Source organism: Echinops telfairi, unplaced genomic scaffold (assembly GCF_000313985.2).
Source record: "Echinops telfairi isolate 266 unplaced genomic scaffold, ASM31398v2 ScPeMD7_6080;HRSCAF=6971, whole genome shotgun sequence".
Classification (NCBI taxonomy): domain Eukaryota; kingdom Metazoa; phylum Chordata; class Mammalia; order Afrosoricida; family Tenrecidae; genus Echinops; species Echinops telfairi.
Window position 1 is genome coordinate 7925231 of NW_022109980.1, and position 6225 is coordinate 7931455.

The following is a 6225-nucleotide window of genomic DNA, read 5'->3' on the forward strand; positions in this document are numbered from 1 at the left end:
TGGCAACAAATGTACAAATGTGCTTGACACAATGGATGTATGTACGGATTGTGATAGAGTTGTATGAGCCACCAATAACTTGATTTTAAAAGAAAGCATGTTGCCCTCTAAGTACTTGTTCTTGCTGATTGCATGTCCAATGTACATGAGACAAAGTCTCGCCATTCTCACTTAAGAAACAAGAGAGTTTTGATTGTACTTTTGGCAATATATGGCATATTCGATATTCTTACCAACACCATAATTTAAATGCATAAATTCTTCTTCAATCTTCCTCATGCGTTATCTAGCTTTCTCATGAATCATAAGGTTATGGCATATATCAGGCACACTGCTATCATCAAGGTGACATTTTTGCTTGTTACCATTTAAAAAAGACTTTTCAGTAGATAATATGTTGTTTTATTTCTTGACTGCTGATTTCAGGGGGCAGTGATTGTATGTAAATCCAAGTAAAATTAAATCCTTAACCAAACCAATCTTCTCTCAGTTTATTGTGATGTTGTTTATTGGTTCAGTTGTGAGGTTTTGTTTTCTGTATAATGGGTTTTAATCTATGCGGAAGTCTGTTGTGTTTGATCTTTGCCAATAAGTGCTTCAAGTTCTCACATTCAGCAAACAAGGTTGTGTCATCTGGATATTGTAACTTGTTAATGAATCTTCCAGAGATTCTGGTGCTGCATTCTTCTTCACGTAGTCCAGTTTCCCAGATTATTTGCTCAGCATACAGATTAAATAAGGCTGCAGAACTGGTTGATACCTTTCCTGACTTTAAACCTGTAGTATCCTCTTTCTCCATTGAAATGACTGCCTCGTGTTCTACATATAAATTTCAAATTCCATATAAAATCCACAATTATGCATCCTGGAATTCACATTCTCCTCAATGATATCCATGTTTTTTTATGATCCATGGGATAAAATTCCATTGAATAGTAAATAAAACATAGACCAACATCTTTCTGATATTCCCTGCTTGGCACCCAGATCCTTCTGACATGATTAATGATATCTCTCATTCCACCTTCTTTTCTGGAACTAGCTTGAATTATCTTCAGCCAAAGTTTTCTTGTGCATGATATTGATATTGGTTGATAGATTAAAGGTTATATTGTATCACCTTTCTTTGAAGTGAGCACAAATATGGGTCTCTTCTAGTTGGTTGGCCAGCTGTCTTGTAAGTTTTTTGGCACAGAGTGAGCACTTCCAAAGTTGAATCCATTTGTTTAAACATCTTAATTGATATACTGTCAATGACTGGAACCTTGATATTTTGCTAATACCTTAAGAGCAACCTGGCTTCTTCCTTTGGTACCATCAGTTCTTGATCATATGTAATCGTTTGAAATGTTTCAATATGGACCACTTATTTTTGGTACACTAACTGGGTATTGAGAAATGCCGAGCTCATTCTCCCTTTTGGTTTTCTAAGTCCAAGTCTTGCTTATTTCATTATAATACTTTGTCTTCACACCTACCCTTTGAAATATTTTCAGCTCGTTTATTTCATTTCTTCCATGTACTTTAGTCTATATTCAAAAGTTTCAGAGTTGTTACTGACATGATCTTTTGCTGTCTTCATGTATGATGTCTTTGATATTATCTTATAGGTTTATAAAATACAGTAACCTGTTTCTGATATTGAGAATTAAGAATGAATCCATTTTCAGGAGTCCAAGGATGTGGTACAGAAGAAGGTTGTTAATTTTAGATTTTTTTGCGCTACTTTAGTGTATAGCTAATATGTGGAAGCACTAGAAACTTTATGTGGCAATGGAATAGAAATACTTTGACTGTATAAAGAGTATTGACAGAAATGAAGGTGACTGATCAGGATTCCACTATTGGCTCCAGGCATAGCTTTACTGCTAATGAAGTGTGTTTAGATAATCCACTTACATTTCATAAATTTGGAGCAATAATTCATATCCTACCTAGAAATAGTGCTCACATTTAGTGATTCAAAATTAGCTATTTCCAGTTCTGAATTTTTTAATTAAATACTTTTATTGGGGCCTCTTACAACTCTTATCACAATCCTTATACATTCATCCATTGTGTCCAGCACATTTGTACATATGTTGCCATCATCATTTTCAAAGCAAATTCTTTCTAATTGAGCCGGTTCTGACTTTTAAACCTCTATATCTCTGTTAGTTTCCATTGATTACTCACATAATTCTCCTCTTATACATACATGTAGAAATAAAGCTGGCCTCCCATTCCTATGGACTCTTAATTTATAATATCTCTTGAATATGTATTGTCTTGATAACCGACACTGCTCCAGAAGTAGCGTCACTATCTAACACCATCTGAGAATCCAGTTCAATATTTTCTTATATTGTCTTTGAGCTTTTAATCATGTCTATCTTCAGATCAAATTTAAATAGCTTGCTAATATCCATATTCCTACATGTCATTTTTTCCAATCCTTCTTCAAAACCTTTAAAAACTCAGGTTGCCTACAGTAGAAGTTTGAAATACTTTAGCATAAATTTTAAATATTGTATTTTAATATACCTCTTCACAAATCACTATATTCATTGCATAGCTTCAGCTAATATTAGTAAATTGAGATTAATTGCATTATTCTTACTGTTCTATCAACCACTTTGTTGATATGTGGTCAGTAATTACATCTGCCTTGATTCTCCCAAATTTTCCTTAAAGATTCTTTAGCCCTTTATTTAGACTTCACTTGAGCCTGGATCTCATTTACATGCCTAGATTGCTCTTTTTTCCCCTTCACTCCACACTTCAGAACTAACTCTTAGAAATAGGTTTGCAGAATTATCAATGCAGTCCTTGGCAGTTTTAAAGACTGTTGAAAATTCAGTGGACTGCCAGTACCACGAGAATGTATGTGATAACATATACTGGAATGTACACATTATCGGGAGAAATCAGTCCCTGAAAATAGGTTTAAGCATTGCAATAGTTGTGGAGAGGGTGCAGGTCCAGGCAGGGTTTCTTTCATTGTAGATAGAGCATCTATGAGCTGGGGCTGACTTGAAGGCACCAAACAACAGCATTTTATTTAATAACATGGAAAATACTTTTCCATATTTCTATATTTATGAACATAATATTTTATGGTATCCTAATGAATCTTCTGTCTGATATGACATTATTTACTTTAAGAATAATTCATTATTGTTGATTATTATTTTCCAAATTTCCACTATTAAAATAATTATCAGAAGAATAATCCTAAGGATTATTTTGGCATATTTTTATAATTTCTTTATGGTGGTTTTCAAAAATGTAAGTACAGTGAACCCTCGTTTATTGCGGTTAATCGGTTCTAGACCCTACCGTGATAAATGAAATTCCACGAAGTAGGATTCCTTATTTGTAAATCTAATATTTTCGTAGTTAGAGCATAGAGGACATGAAAAAACACCCTTTAGTCACCATTACACTCGTATTACCCAATTTATTAAACGAAAAAGGGAAAATACAAAAAGTTTTACCTTTTCCTGGATGGTGAGCATCTTCCTCTGGCGCTTATTTTTATTGTCAGAAGGCTTAGAAGAAGCAGCTCGTTTAGGAGCCATCATAGGGCTTAGATAAAATTTCTTAAAAATCGCAAACAATTACAGTACACTGTACAAAAGCAAAAATGCATCTGATACGTAGCTCCGATACGTAGCGATGCAGACAGAAGCGTGTACAGTATGAGCCAATCAGTGGCAGTAATGACAGAGCATGCGCTGTTACGCAAAAACCGTGATAGAGTGAAGCCGCGGAAGTCAAAGCGCGAAGTGGCGAGGGTCCACTGTACTACACTAAATTATATGAATGTTATGTAATATTATTAAAATGTATATTTTATAATATAACATATATTAATAAAAATCATTGCATGAATTTCCCAAAGGTTTGTGCCAATTCTTAATAGCAGCAGCAATGTACCCCAAAACTGAATTCATTTGAAAATGTCAGAATAGAGTCTGGCATACGGTATTTATATATGTAAAAATTGAAATTTACTAGCTAATAATTTTTATTTCTTTGATAACTATTGAGGCAACATTTGCTCATACTATTAAACTTTTGGATAATATTTAATGATGGCCTTTACTTATCTCTGTTGAGATCATCAAATAATTTTTTTCTGTTAACTTCATGAGTCTTATATTAAAAAATATATTTAAATGACATATTTGCTTAAAAATATGTTCCTTAAATTCCTTAATCTACTATTTTTGGTTAAATGCTTCAAGTCAGTATGATTTGTTTTCTATCCTTCTCTACTGAAACTGTTGCAGAAAATTTCACTATCTGTGACCTACTTTGAAATTTCCATCATCTTTTCAAATCTGTATTCTCGTACTCATTTGTGACATTTGACCCTGGTTACTACCCTCTTTTCACTTTTGAACTCTCTCCTTCTATGTAAAACGTTGTGTGCTTGTTGGTTTCCTTCTCCTTGTTCTCCTTTCTTATGACTGTATTCTTTTCTTCCCTCATTTCGGAGATTCCGTCTAGGATGTGTACGTCTCACACCCTGAGCTTCCCTGCAAACACCCACCCTCTGTAAAACAGTACTTTCGTTTACTATCTTCAGAGTTTCATTACTCACAGTTTCCCTATGATGCAATCTTTGTCACCTTACAGAATCGCACTACCTGCATGTCTGGTGACCATTCCAACAAATACACTATCTTCTCAAGCTCCTGGAAGTAGCTCCTCCTCCCGTTGCCCTGCAGTTGGTTATGGAGCCTTTCTTTCTAGCTAAAAATGTCAGCGTGAATGTGTTTGCTTACCTCTTCCTCATGCTCTACACTCCGTTAATTACCAGGAATTGCCAATTCTACCTCAACAATTGGACATTGTTGAACTCTATATTGTGTTCATTTTCAAGGTTCTAGCCTTCCTAACTTCTTCTGATTGTTTTCTAACTTATTCTCATTTTTATAATATGAATCTCATGATATTGCAATCATTTTTATATGTTTAAATCATCCATTTTAACATGTTATATTAAACTTTGCAGTCCTAGTTCTTTGAACAAATTAAATATACAGAGTAATTGTTCAAAAATATTGTGTGTCAGTCATTCATATATTAGGATCACAAGAAACTATTAGTTTACTAGGGTATTAGCCTTACTTTTACTAATGATAAAAAGGTTTATAAACTTTTTTTTTAAGGCCCCCGAGGGGGTGCACCGTTCCTGGAAATACTGCAATACCAGGTCGATGCGTGGAGTGGACGGAGCAAGCTCCTATTCCATCTCCCTGCTCCAAAAATCCATTTAATATATTGTCCTCGGATAGAGGACGTATCAGATATTAAACTGATAAGAACAGATACTACACTTGATCTGAGCCAAAAGGCCGAGAAGCGATTGGTTTATAAACTTTTAAAAACAAATTATAATGAAAAATTTAAACAAAATTATTGAAGCCTCCTGTATAAGCATGTTGGTTTAGATGAACCATTTTACCACTAACAAAAGCCCAACATGCAAGTAGCAGTATATCAATCATTCAAAACTTCTTTCAAATACATCTCTGTCAAAATAGTTACAAAAACACTAAATTAGTTAATTACTACATGTTCTATAATACTGGTTCAGCCAATTTAACAAAGACAAAATAATCGGCTTATGAAATAATTGTATACTCTCTCCTAACTAGTTACAAGTTACATGTGCTAGGCATGTAAAGAGTTCTATTCCATGAGGCCAAGTAGAAACCCAGTACCCTTCTATCTTATCAGCCTTTAATACATTGTTTTTGTCTAAGTTGTTGGCAATTTCCTTTAAGGATATATCTGAAAGTTGCAAATTCCATTTCTCATATTGCATCTGCCATCATTTAGCCATATGACCAAATCTAGGGTCCAGGAAGTCTGGAGAATGTAATATCTAGCTGGGCAACTGTCTTTGGCTAGATTTTTCTAAAAGCAGATTTCAAAACAGATTTGGCTACAGGAATTTAACAGAATGGAAATGTTGGGAACAATAACTCTAAAGACATATTATCAGAAATTAAATTATTACTCAGTGGCAACAGAAACTTTAACTGATCCCATAGGAAGCTGTGAAGGTACGATGACTCTTCAGACATGTCTAAATGTGAGGCAATTCTGGACCAAGAAATGACAAAACAAATACTTATTCTGGGTTAGGTGCATAACTGTCATCAAGGTTAATTCTTAAGAGGGTTACCACTCCTGGCATCTGGGAAACAAGCGCCTTGAAGCTGAATCTCT

The 6225-nt window shown here is 34.3% G+C and overlaps 1 non-coding gene across 1 annotated transcript; it reads right to left on the reverse strand.

Moving 5' to 3' along the window:
• Window positions 1-5166: 5166 nt before the first annotated feature.
• Window positions 5167-5357, reverse strand: LOC115871587. The gene has a single exon (XR_004047369.1). It is a non-coding gene; the product is annotated as a U2 spliceosomal RNA (small nuclear RNA).
• Window positions 5358-6225: the final 868 nt, after the last annotated feature.